Genomic DNA, 12,788 nt, shown 5'->3' on the forward strand with positions numbered 1-12,788 from the left:
ACGCCTTACACAAGCGTACACATAACCTGGCCACACGCCTTACACAAGTATACACAAAACCTGGCCACACTCCCTATACAAGAAGACACCAAAACTGGCCAAACACCTTTACACAAGTATACACGAGGCTGGCCAAGGATACACAAGTGTGGTGGGTGTGAATAAGCTGGCGCGGGAGGAAGGGATAACTTAAGTGAGCTGGAGAATGTGTGAGCGAGGCGGGTGAAGGTGCAGGCGTGTATATTCCAGACCAGCAACACGGCGAGAATTTTGAGGAGGTGAAGCAATACCTGCAATGTTAACTTCAAAGACGGAGACGAATATATCCCAAACTGCACTTGACGGGAAGAGGAAGGTAACTCTTTTTCACCATGGTCGGGAGGGAGGTAAGGAGTGAGTTTGTAAGCACACACACACACACACACACAGCTAGATAACACGACGAGGACTTTCTGTTCATCTCACGTCTAACAAGATCTTGTCCTCCCGACTACCTTGTTATATATGAGTACAGTACACTGGTTCTTGTGAGTCAATTTACGTTAACAATAATAATGGTGTATAATAATATAAATAATAATAATAACAATACTACAACTGATATTAATAATCCTGCAATTTGATCATCATGTACACGAGAGCTTATAATCCCTGGTGTGGTGTATACGACTGGATGTAAGCTCTATAGGAATGAACTTTATAAGGCCTGGAGTGAATGGTGACCGTAGGGCGCGGGTCCCCTCACCGCCATCCACATTACCATATAGATGCGCTCCAGCCCAGCACACGTGGCGCTCACTATTGTCTATTACTGCCACGCGCCACACACCTTCCTTACTCCTCCTCCCCCTACTCCTTCAGGCTGCTCCTCCATACACCACTACCCTATGGTGTTCTTTCTGCTACTTTTTGGTGTTCCTACTATTTTATGGTGCTTAGATTACACCATTATTTTACGGAAGTTCTCACTACGCCACTGTGTTATGGTGCTCATCCTGCTACTTCATGGTACTCCTCTTGTTACCCCATGCTGTTCCTTCTGCTACTTTATGGTGGTCTTCTTGCTGCACCACTATCTAGAGGCTTCACCATCCCTTATACGGGAATCATGAAGCTGAAGCACTACTTTATATGGGGGGTCTTGAGGCTTCATCAGTCTCTTGCAGAAAAGTACTGAAGCTTATACAGTCCACCAAGCCCGAGTCTTTGAGAGGCTTCATAGTCCACCACAGCCCGATTTTTTGAGATGCTTCTTCTGCATCTCGCCTCCGTCAGGCAGCTCTCGGCAGGAAGAAGTCTTTCCATACCGCGTGTGGTGGGATTTCACGCATTTTCTTTCCAATAAGTTGGGTTTAGATTTCACGGGTGTGGTGAGGTGATGACTGGCGCTGTGTGGGAACCGGTGCACCCGCTACCACTATCCCTCCCCCTCCCTCTTCCACCACCCCCTCCCTCCGCTATCCCCTACATCCTCCAATCTTCCCCTCGTCCACTATTCCCTTCCTCCACTATCCCCTCCACCCCCCCCCTTGTCTGTTCTGAACAAATCCTTTTTTTCCTGGTCTTACTTTTACTCACTCTCTCTCTCTCTCTCTCTACTGACCCAACCCTATTTTATTTCCTTTTATTTATCCAACACTCTTTTTCTATCTATTTTTATTCCCTGTCTTTCTGAATCATTACTTTTTTGTCTCTCTCATTCTCTTATCCACTGTCTGTTTATTTCTTGAACCAACACACACACACACACAAACCACACACACACACACAACACACACACACACACACACACCATAATGATAACAGTGTAACCTTCATCTCCTCCAAACAACCATCTACACTGTAATCTGAGAACTAAGTGACAATACACGTGACCAGTTCTGGCAAATAAATCTTATATATTGTTAAGTCTTAGCGTCACCTGGAGCCGGGATGAAGACCACAGGAAAATATACACAGGAAAGTGAAGGAAAAAATAAGAAATAAAACATGGAAGAAATACACAGAAAATTAAGACAAAACAAAAACAATGCCTACAAGGTTTGTCCTGGCGTAGGCGTTCACACCACCACCAGAGGCTGAATTTTACACTGTTACCACACCAACGCAGCCAAAAGAACGAGATGGCTATAGCGGGACTGTACAATATTTATATAATTTTCACTGAGAGATTGGTAACATTGTATGAGACTTAAAGTGAGAAGTATGGAGGTAGTTGACACCTTTAACTGTTCCGGGTCAAGTTATAAGTAAACATACTGTATGCCTCAACCTTCTGCTATGTAAACAAATAACAAAGAATGTAATAGTTTACCTTATGTGTGTTAGGTGGCGGTGGTAATATTCTCAGTACTGCTTCAGGCATTTTTCTTCCCACCATCTTACTTTCTTCCTGTTTCTTCACTTTGTCTTCTTTGCATCTTGAGGTGAAGAGACATAAAAGTACTACTCATCTGTGCTAACTACAACACAACACAGACATTAGGACCTACCCTGTAAATGTGTGTTAGTAGAACTGGACCCTAGAGCCGAATAATTAACAAGCCTCGGTGTGTCTCACTACCTGAAGTTGGCACCGTTATACGTTTCCAGCACTGGCGGGGCAGGTGTTAGTACAGTACAGTATTGCAGACAGAGTACATCTAATAGTCTCCCCTGACACACCAAGGCTCACGGGTCAACAAATCACAAATCTGTGGTTCATGGACCAGCAATACTTTATATTAATTCAATTTTAATATTATCTCAAACGAAAAATTTAATTACCTTTAATTTTTTATTAAAAAATCTTAAAACCGTAAACACGCTGTAATGTTACGTTAATCAGTTAAGCTTCTAAACTGGTAAACTTGCACTTAACTTAACCCTCTCTCTGTGGGTCGTGGACAAGGAAGTATCTCGGTGTTTGGTGGCCGCTTTTGTTCCTTATACTGTGGCCGCTTAATACTTCTTCACTGGTAATGACTTCTCACTCTGTAAAACAAAGTCATATTAGATACAGAATTTATATGCTCGTGAACTATACGTAGTGAACCTAAAACAATCTCTCTTAAAACAATAACAACTTCCCTGTGGCAGGCTCCCATACCCGGCCTAACAGATTCACTTGGCATAAACTTAAGACGACACTAAACCAAATGTTACTCGGCTGTATATATTTTTGTCACTTATGTTGAAGTCAATGGTGTAGAAAATTTTTAGTTGTGATAAGCTGCTGAGGCCCACGAAACGAGCTGTATCACTGGATGGGTGTGTGACAGCAAGAAGCGTAATTCATAAGTCTACATACATTCCTTTAATGCGATTATAATTATGTAGCATAAATGTTGAGTAAATTCCTAGAGTAAATATTGCTAAAGAAAGGTATTACATTATGTATAGTTTGAGCTGGAACAGATGGTAATCATGTAACTAAAAATACTGTCGCATAAGAATCCCGTCATCGAAAAAGATTAGGTTGAGTCCTGGAGGAAAATATTTATGAAGGCAAAGTATACACAATAGAGTTAATTTTGTATACTTTTCTGTGATTTTTCTATGATTGGTAAAACTTTTTAAAAAATTACCATGATATTTCCAGGACTTTTTTCAGAATTTTCAATAATTGTGGGAATGCTGAGAAAGATTTACCATTAAGAAAATCAACAGCATAAAAAAAATCAAGAGAGAGAACAGATTATTACGAAAAATAAAGAAAAAGGCGAAAAAAGAGAGACTTTACCATTTACGACAAATAATAGAGAACGAGCATAATTAAAAATACACTAAAGAAAAATAATAAGTCATAATAAGAAGCAAATATAAAAAAAAAAATCCCATAACGAAAAATATAGAGAAATGAAACTAAGGAAAGAAACAATAAGTGAGAGGGAAGGCGGTAAGTAAACAGAAATCCTGGGTAATATGGGAAGGGAGGAGGAGACAGGGAGAGAAATATGTGGGGCGATGAAGACACGACGGGAAGTGGAGAGGAACTGCCTGACGAAGTAACGACGTTGCAGACGGTAGTGAGGAGAGAGAGGAGGAGGAGAAGAAGGAAAATGATTATTACCTCCATTGCACGAGGAGGAGGAGAAGGAGGAGGAAGATGAGAAGGAGGAGGAAGATGAGAAGGAGGAGGAAGATGAGAAGGAGGCGTCCTCATCGCCAGGAGCTACAAGCAGAGTGGAGAGAGAGGGAAGAACTGCCTGACGAAGTAACAACGCGGCAGGACGTAACGAATGAAAGAAAAAGAGAAGAGAGGAAAGAAAAGAGGAGAGAGGAGGAGGAGGAGGAGGAAAGATACTTATCAACTTCATCTGTACGAAGAGGAAGAGGAGGGTGTTTATCGCCAGCAGTTACAGGAAGAGGAAAAGGAGGAGGAAGAGGAGGAAGGAGGAGGAGGAGGAGGAGGAGAGGAGGAGGAGGAGGAGGAGGAGGAAGAGGAGGAGGAGGAGGAGGAGGATCGTAATCAATGCAAGGAGTTACAGGAAGAGAGGAGAGAGAGGAACGGCTTGACAAAGTAATGACCTGTAGTGTAGACGGTAGTGAGGGGGAAGGGAGGAAGAAGGAGCTTATCATCTCAAGCTGCACAGAGAGAGAGAGAGAGAGAGAGAGAGAGATCTGAATCAAGGAGGCGAAAACACAGTCAAGACATTTCTCAATAAACTGTGGAATTTGGAAATGGAAACTCCAGAATTTAGTAAACACGCACTGGATTTGCATCTTTACAACGTGATAATGTATGTGTGTGTGTGTGTGTGTGTGTAAATCAAATACATGGCCTCACGGCTTATTGCATAACTTATTCACTATTACCCAACATTCCTTCACTCACTCGTGTAATTTATTCATAGTACTCACCGAATCCTCACTCACTCACTCACTCACTCACTCACTCACCAGTACAAATACAGTTAAATGAAGCTGGTTCGATATGTATGAAAAAATCTCCATGTTAAAAGTACAATAACGTGTAAATCAATACAAAACGAAACCAAATTTAACGTGAATGAAACTTTTAAAACTTAGCTAAACTTAAACTCAAATTAATAACACATTAGCACTGTGGCATGTTCGTGAATATGATTAATGAGACAATGACCTAATTATTTGACCTAAGTACAACACCAATCACAGGTTAATATTATGAAATACTTAGGTAATTAATGTGGTTGTTAGTTGTTACACTCTATCACTCTTGTACACATCTCTACGACACACACACACACACACACACATACTGTATACATCTCCAATAGCACATCGTTGAGGTAGTACAAGGGAGGCTCAGCTGGTTGTGGTAGAGTGGTGGTGCTGGTGGAGTAGTGGTGGTGGTGGAGTAGTGGTGGTGCTGGTGGACTAGTGGTGGTGGTGGTGAAGGAGAGTGAGGCGACAATGTTTGTACAGCGGCAGCCAATACCTCTGACACGGGGTTATCGCTTCGACGAAATTTTTACGAAATAAATTGGCCCGCGTTACATCGTGGAAAAACTACCCCCCACCCCTCCCCGTTGTTCTTTTATCATTACGCTTATACACTGACAGCTACCTGGTGATTGAAGAGGCGCCCGGGTAACCCAATATTTTTTTTATATCTGTCCATAAATAAGTTTTGAGCTGTAAATGGAACATGAATCGGAACATAGAACGAATCATGCAGGAAATTGTAGTGCTGATGTGGTACTGTGTAATTGTGTACAGTTTATTTAGCCAGAGATGGAATATATATATATATATACTGTATGAGTTAGCCTTTGGTACGACCCTGGCTTAGTGCAGTACAGTATTACGTAGTAAGTTGTCCTCACACCTCTGATAGTCACTAAGTTGTCCTCACACCTCTGATAGTCACTAAGTTGTCCTCACACCTCTGATAGTCACTAAGTTGTCCTCACACCTCTGATAGCCACTAAGTTGTCCTCACACCTCTGATAGCCACTAAGTTGTCCTCACACCTCTGATAGCCACTAAGTTGTCCTCACACCTCTGATAGTCACTAAGTTGTCCTCACACCTCTGATAGTCACTAAGTTGTCCTCACACCTCTGATAGCCACTAAGTTGTCCTCTCACCTCTGATAGCCACTAAGTTGTCCTCACAACTCTGATAGTCACTAAGTTGTCCTCACACCTCTGATAGTCACTAAGTTGTCCTCACACCTCTGATAGCCACTAAGTTGTCCTCACACCTCTGATAATCACTAAGTTGTCCTCACACCTCTGATAGTCACTAAGTTGTCCTCACACCTCTGATAGCCACTAAGTTGTCCTCACACCTCTGATAGTCACTAAGTCGTTCTCACACCTCCAGTAATCAGCTACCCATGCGGCTCTCTCCACAACCCATACATCGTTGACACCATTTCCAGGTAAGCAAAATGATTCTCCAGAATGTCCTTAATAGATACAGGAAACAGCGTACCAGTTGAATTCCTCGGGTAAAAGTTGTATGCAAATCAGTTGAAACATTATGTAGATGTCTGAAGCATATTAATTGGATTGAATTTTTGTTAGGTTAGGTTAGCGCAAGTGTGGTTAATCTTCAGGTGTAATAAGATGGAGACCTAATTTTCTGGTTCTTTTTTCCGCCAGTCAAGTTTGATAGGACTGAAGCTTCTCATTTCATCTCACTATCAAAACAAATCACTCTGTCAGTCATAAGATCCCTGGATACGATGTAATTTATTGTAAACAAGTAGCCAAGTATTGATAAACAACTCCTTTGTGAGATTAATGTGGAATATATACGTGTCGGGCCCTGTGATAGTGGATTTTAAAGGTATAATCCTATCATTGGTCCAATTCTCAGGGTACAACCAATAGCAACACAGATGACGTCACACAATCACGAGAGCAAATAAACCTTGACAGCCAATGATTTATGTGCATATTTGTGACGTAAGTGATGACGTAAGGCGGGTCTCCTTGGCGATGGCGACGTCACGACCTAGCCAGCCAACTAGCCCAGGGACGTGTGGCATTATTACTTAGGTCAACAGTGGCACACTTTCTCGCGTTCTCTCTTATTACCTTCCTTCTTTCTTAGTGTTTCCCTTCGTTCTTTTATTCATTGCATTTTTTCTTTCTTCCCCTTCTATTCCTACTTCTGCTTCCTCCTAATCATCCTTCCTTCTTTCTTTCTCCTTTCTTCCTTCTTTCTATTCCTAGTCTTCCTTGATTCCTTCCTTCCTTCCCCTCCTTCTCTTTCTCCTCCTAGTCTTCCATCCATCTTTCTCTTCCTCCTATACTCTCATTCCCCTTCTCTCTTTAATTCTCATCTCTTCCCTCTTTTATCTCCCTTTCCCCTACTTCCTCTTCTTTCTATCTACGTTAACATTTTCCCCCCCTGCATGTTTTATCTTCTTCATATTCCATTTCCCTCACTTCCTCTCGTAAGGTGATAACAGGGAGAGACATACACACGGGGAGAGAGACAAGGGGAGGGAGGAGAGAGACAAGGGGAGGGGGAGAGAGACAAGGGGAGGGAGGAAAGTATAAACAATGTGAGAGAGAGAGATTACACACAAGGGGAGGGAGAGAGAGAGACAAAAAGTAAACACTAAAACAAGGAGTAAACACAATAGAGGGAGAGAGAAATAGAGTAAACAAATAAACAAGGTATAAACACAGGTGGTGGGAGATACGTATAAACAACAAACGATAAAAGAAGTAAACAAAGGGAGATATATTAAATACTGTACTGTATAAACAAAGCAGACAATGATACACACCGGCTGGGAAATAAAGTAAACAATAACATATATATTAGGAATAGACACAAGGGAAATAAATAGGACACAGTAAAGAGAGAGACGCCCGTATTATTAAACATCTTCCCTTGATGAGGGTCGTCGTGTTCCAACCCGTGTTTTAAACTAAATCAGTCCTGAGGGACACCGCAGTACAGTGTTTAACGGGGTGTGGCGAAACTAATTCCAATAAAATTAATTTATAATATTGGAATTAGTTAATTTACCGCCACACCCCGTTAAGTACTGTACTGCGGGGTCCCTCAGGACTCATTTAGTTTAAAACACGGGTTGAAACACGACGACCCTGTTCAAGGGAAGATGTTTAATAATACGGGCGAGAGAGAGAGAGAGAGAGAGATGATAAATGGAGACGAGACAGAGACGAAATAAAAGAAGAGACACCAAGAAGGAATAGGAGATGATAAAGGGATGGAAGAGGAGAGAAACGGGCCTGCACACCATACCTCTGAGGCCCATTGCTAATCCGATATCACTTACGGAATCTGCCTGGCGTCGCCGACACCCAGTTACTGTGCGTTGCCACGAGGAGGCACTGAAGGGTCTTGGTGAGGGGAGAGACTTACACACTCGGCTCTCCCCTTTGACCTGACCTGACCTAACCTAACGTAGCCGGCGGCAGGAGTTGAGAGCGTAAGAGTAGCGAGCAGAACATTCACCTTAACACTAACTTAACGCTGCCGCACTAGACGCATCACATCACCCACCAACACAACGCCAGCGTGTGAATCTCATTAGCTATATGTCAAACACTAGAGAGAGCTGGGCACGGTGCCAGATAGACCTCCCGAGGTACTGTTCTGTCCTGCTCTCGCGTTCAAGACGAGACGTTGTGTCATCTGCAGATTTAACCTTTGATTATGATGATGAGATTCCTTGAGTATGCTGTCACTTCCCCGAAAACAAAAAAGTAATCCTTAGAGTATGATAACTTAATCCCTAGAGTAAGTTATCTAAATCTCTTGAGTAGAATTTTTTAATCCCTAGAATAAGATGTCTTAATCTCTAGAGTAAGCAGGTTTATTCCTTGAGTAAGATATCTTAAGCCCTGGAGTAAGACAACTTAATCCCTAACGTAAGACAACTTACTATCATAATCCCTTGAGTAAAATAACCTAATAGTAAGAGTTCGACAATTTCGCCCCTTCAGTGTACTGTATGTGGTAACTTAATCCCTTACTTATTTTTTTTACGGGAATCAGCCCACCCAGGCACAGGTCACCGACCCACAACGGGGCCCGGGGGGCGAAAATGTAACAATAATAATAATAATAATAATAATAATAATAATAATAATAATAATAATAATAATAATAATAATAATAATAATAATAATAATAATAATAATAATAATAATAATAATAATAATAATTTTAATAATAATAACAATAATAATAAAGAACCACAAAGAAATACAAAATGAAAAAAAATCAAAAGTGAGGAACAATATATGTATGTTGTGTTGTCAATAGTAACAGAAACAATTGAGACCCTGCAATTGTGTGTAAATGAGGCAGAAAGACAGATCAGCAACCTGGGACTTGGTCACAATTTTCGTGATGCCATGTGGCAGCAAGATCTACCATAGACAACACATTATGCTTCCAATATCTTCCCAGGCGGTAGTACCTCCCTGATGCTGTAACCCTTTGAACAGGAGGAGCAGTCACCACCATCTTCAAGGGGTCACTGATAACACTACTAAAAGGTACTCTTAACCTGCCCCTCCTTCCTCCTCCCCTGAGAGTTGTTATAAAGCTGGAATATTTGTGTGACGCTCAACTATGCAAATAACAGGACATAAACATTCAATCATTAGAAAATATATATAAACATTATCCACATGTTTATTAAAGTTAAATAAGGTTTAGTATGGATAGGTTTACTTAGTACAGGTGAAGATGGTTTAGGTTCAAATATGGTTTTACAGGTTTATATTTCAGTTTTCCGATGCCTATTAATTTGCTAGTTAAATTGAGCTAACTCCAATAGTATCATCTCAAATAATATACAGCTATTTAAGTTCTATTTATACACAACTAGTAATCATCAGTGAGAGGATTTCTAATAGTATTAACTGCATAAGTCGACAGTCTGTATATTTTGGTGCAAATCTAATGAGCTCTTCCTCTCGCCCGGCTAATTGGCTTTAATACAGCCAGCAACAACTTTCTGGAAAAGATACGACTCACCGGGGATTGAGTTATTCTGTGTATTTTCTGTATGAGGAACTTTACAGGAGGATGTTTTAACGTGGTCTTTATATAGTACAGTACCTGTCTCTTATTATGAACTGTGTGGATTAACTTTTGTCCCAGTTTTTCCCACTGTGCTCGCCATGTACTACCTAACCATGACGTATATAAGACAGTTTACCCTCTATCTTGGCTCAGTGGTAGATACCCTGGTGACCCTTGATCATTGTGGTTAAGTATCGTTAACCAGTGTAAAGGTTCCTCTATCTGCTGAACAAAATCGTCAGGCGTTAGGTAAATAAAATATAAAATTTGGCGTTCCCCGTAGTGAAGGGTTAAAGTGGAGTTTCGCGGAATATTTGGCGTTGTAACCAGAACGAACGCGAAGGGTACGATCCTCCTCCCCTCAACACTTAAACACTACAATTCCCTAATAAGTGCCATATACCCTCATAATGGCGTCAACAACTGTGCTAATATAAGGACCAATATTTTCATTGTTGTATGAGGATCACTCTTACTACCGGTAGATTAACAATGGCTGGAAAATTACACTGAAACAAACAACTTAGCGTCCACAATGTAACAGCAGTAATGTGAAGTTCCAAGTCGCTCACGAGGCGTCTTATCCTGGGCAAGTCTAGCTCTTATACACATTTTTTTTTTTTTTTTTTTTTAAGAATTGGTCTCAAGTTGACTCAAGTTCAGTGAACACAGAAGCCAAGTTTCTGCAGCAGGAATTCTCAACTTGTTTTTTTTATCGCGACGTAAAGTTGTATTAAATGTACCGCTGCGGAGGTTCAGCCTCCCTCTCACGGCCTTACCTGTGTGTAGCAGTCAAACTTTTTTTTTTACTCATTTAATAAAAATGACACGTATTCTCTGCCCGTCTCTCCGCCTCTCTCTATTCTTCTTTGTTACTTCTCTCCCTTACTATTACTTTACCTGATATACTTTTTAACCTAATTTCTTGATACCAAGTTTATGTGATACCAGGTATTTCAACACCACCACCAGCCTCCGTGGCCCCAGTCTACACCAGCAGGCACGGCTCAACACAACACAGACCTTGGCACTATTCCACTCAGCACCACATTCCCTCACATGTCATATCCCTCACGCCTCACTCCCTCCCTCCCCCCCTCTTCCCTGCTAGGTCATGGAGCGTGACCCGTCGTGCCCTCATGACTTCATTCCAGCAGAAGCTCTCAAAGGACTCGCGTGCATTTTTCAGAGGGACGTTCACTCCTCTTTATTCATTTCCAATTTGGGGAGTTACTCTCTTCTCTTCACCGGGACTCTATTGCTGTGTGTCGTGCCATGGTCTGTGACACAACACGGTTGGGGGAGGTGTGTGTGTGTGTGTGTGTGTGTGTGTGTGTGTGTGTGTGTGAGAGAGAGAGAGAGAGAGAGAAGAATGTGTGTGTTTCTATTTCTCCCACACACGTCTCTCTCTCTCTCTCTCTCTCTCTCTCTCTCTCTCTCTCTCTCTCTCTCTCCCTCCATTATAACTTTACAACACACTCCTCTAACTTCATTAAAAACTCACACCTTCCTTTAAAATATTCAACACCAAACCAAACTGCCTAAATTCAATTTCATATTCCACGGAACTAATTATTATATATTGACCCATCCTAGAAAACAGAAATCTTTACCCTAATTCTCTCTCTCTCTCTCAAAAAAAAAATTAAATAAAATCCTCCAAAATATATCTAATGTATGTTAGAGCCTCAAAAAAAATCACCACCTCCAATATTAAAAAAAATTAATCCATACATCATAGCCTCAGAAAACCTCCCACTACCTCCAACTCCCCCTCAAAGAAAAAATAAATCTCCGTAGGTCATGGCCTCCTACGACCCTTCACCTCCAATACCTCAAAAATTTCCTCTCCAAAAAATCTGCTCCGTACGTCATGGTCTCCTACAACTTGGCCATCTCCTATTTATCAACCTCTCTAACTTATTCTCGCAAACTTCAACCTTAAACTTCTTTCTTGACCCTCACTGGATATTTTTCACAGTGGTCCGTCCTGTTCCTTCCTCTGTGTGCGTGTGTGTGTGTGTGTGTGTGTGTGTGTGTGTGTGTGTGTGTGTGTGTGTGTGTCTTCTATTGCATCTTTATTTCACTAATTTCTTGTAGGTTGCCCCTCCCCCCCCACCACCTTCCTCCTCTTCCATTTCTTCTCCTTACTCTTCTACCTTACCCTCCTAATCCTCTACTTCCGGCTCTCCTTCTTGCTACTTTTCCATCACTTCCTCTTCCTACTCTTTTCATTCCTCCTTTTCCATCCCCCTCTAATTTACCGCCACCTCCCCTTCTTCCTCCTCCCCATCCTTACTTTCTCTTTATCCTTACGTCTTCTTCTATCTCCTCCTCCTCCTTACTTTTTCCTCTTCCTCCTAGAGCCATGAGCCTCACCATAATCCCCTGTAGATAAGACTCCTAACTCTCACCCCAAACTAACATTACCTCCACCACCTCGTATTTACCGCCTGTCCCCGGCCTGTTTCTTTGAGTCTACCCTCCATGACTCACCTGGGGCATCTCTGACTCACCTGGTGTATCTCTTGGCTCACCTGGGATCTTAGTGACTCACCTGATACCTTTATGACTCCTCTGGGATCTTAGTGACTCACCTAGGACCTTTATGATTCATCTGGAATATCTCCTGATTCACCTGGGGTATCTCTTGACTCACCTGAAGTATCTCTTGACTCACCCGAGGTATCTTTGACTCACCTGAGGTATCTGTGACTCACCTGGGGTATCTCTTGACTCACCTGAAGTATCTCTCGACTCAAATAGGGTATCTCTTGACTCACCTAAAGTATCTCTCGA

The 12,788-nt window shown here is 41.8% G+C and overlaps 1 long non-coding RNA gene across 1 annotated transcript in view; it reads right to left on the bottom strand.

Annotated features, from left to right (window-relative positions):
- Positions 1 to 2,319: 2,319 nt before the first annotated feature.
- Positions 2,320 to 12,788, bottom strand: part of LOC121861261 — a 40,982-nt gene continuing 30,513 nt past the window's right edge. The window contains exon 3 of the long non-coding RNA XR_006087995.1: positions 2,320 to 2,973. This is a non-coding gene — a long non-coding RNA (uncharacterized LOC121861261). The remainder of the gene's footprint in view (positions 2,974 to 12,788) is intronic.

The sequence above is a fragment of the Homarus americanus genome, unplaced genomic scaffold (assembly GCF_018991925.1).
Source record: "Homarus americanus isolate GMGI-L3 unplaced genomic scaffold, GMGI_Hamer_2.0 scaffold21314, whole genome shotgun sequence".
Classification (NCBI taxonomy): domain Eukaryota; kingdom Metazoa; phylum Arthropoda; class Malacostraca; order Decapoda; family Nephropidae; genus Homarus; species Homarus americanus.